This window comes from Frankliniella occidentalis, unplaced genomic scaffold, assembly GCF_000697945.3.
Source record: "Frankliniella occidentalis isolate FOCC.00 unplaced genomic scaffold, Focc_3.1 Scaffold313, whole genome shotgun sequence".
Classification (NCBI taxonomy): Eukaryota; Metazoa; Arthropoda; class Insecta; order Thysanoptera; family Thripidae; genus Frankliniella; species Frankliniella occidentalis.
The window spans coordinates 20,091-21,251 of NW_026267438.1; positions in this window are offsets into that span (position 1 = coordinate 20,091).

Consider the following 1,161-nt stretch of genomic DNA (forward strand, 5'->3'; position numbering starts at 1 on the left):
ACCGGTGCTTCTCTCTCGCACAGTGACTACCTGTCTCTCTCGCACGCACGGGCGGGCGCCGGCGCTACGCTACGCCACGCCCGGTACACGTTGCCGAGCAGCGCGGCGGACGGCGAACTGGGTAACTAATAATGGATCCAAAACTGGGACCTCCCCAGGTAGGCCCGGAGCGGCACAGTGTCCCCACCGTATCTCTCTACACCGTGCTATACTGCGTGAACCCCTTTTGTAGTGTACCGGCGACAAGCTTGTCGGGCGCACCAGGGGAAATGTAATGCACACTCGCGCAAATAAAATTACTTCATGATTAAGATTGTACGTATTTGACTAGCTATTTCATCTGCTAATGACGTTCTAATTTCTACTTTTTGAGTTTTATTTTTCTCCTTGCGCTCCGTGTCTGCCAGCAGCCTCATCATACCTTTTCCGCCGGCTCTCGTACCTTTTCTCCAGGCTCACCGGGGGGGACGGCCGCCGCCGCCTTGCCTGGGTGTGTTATCATCGTTGTGATAAGGCGTTCTGATCCGTCCAGGACACACTGGTGGCGGGGTGGGGCGCGCAGGTGATAGGGCCGCCCCACCCCGCCACACCGCACCCCCTCGGGGGAGGGCCGACGGCCCGGCTGACAAAAGAACAAATTCACGTCTGCCTCGCACGCCCCACCGGGGGCCCCGCTCCGCCCCTCTCCGCCCCCCGCCGCACCGCTCGGCCTGATGGCCCTCCCCTCCCCCCTGCCGCGCCGCTCTCCGCCTCAAACTCACATCACAGTCGTCTCGTCAGCCAACCAGCGACGCCCGGAGCCCGCCTGGAGCGAGCCTGGAGCGCGCCGGAGAGCGGGCGGACCATTGGCGAAAGGGGCGGGGGGCGGAGGGGGAAAACACCACCTTCCCATGTCGGTTCTTTCCTTTCTGCTTCCCCTTTATTCCTATTTGCTATCTCTCTCTCTCTCTCTCTCTTTCGCTTTTTACCTTCCTCTATCTTACTGTCAGACTTGTGTTTCTCGCTCTGATGTACTTTACTACGCATGCTCATTCTTTTCGTAATTTTTGGAACCATTGTTAACCCACCACAGCCACTTCTTTTCTCGCCGTCTGACTGGAATGAGGTACCGGGTACCAATCATCCAGATCCATCCTGTTTGTGCTGCGCCCCTATAGGCAC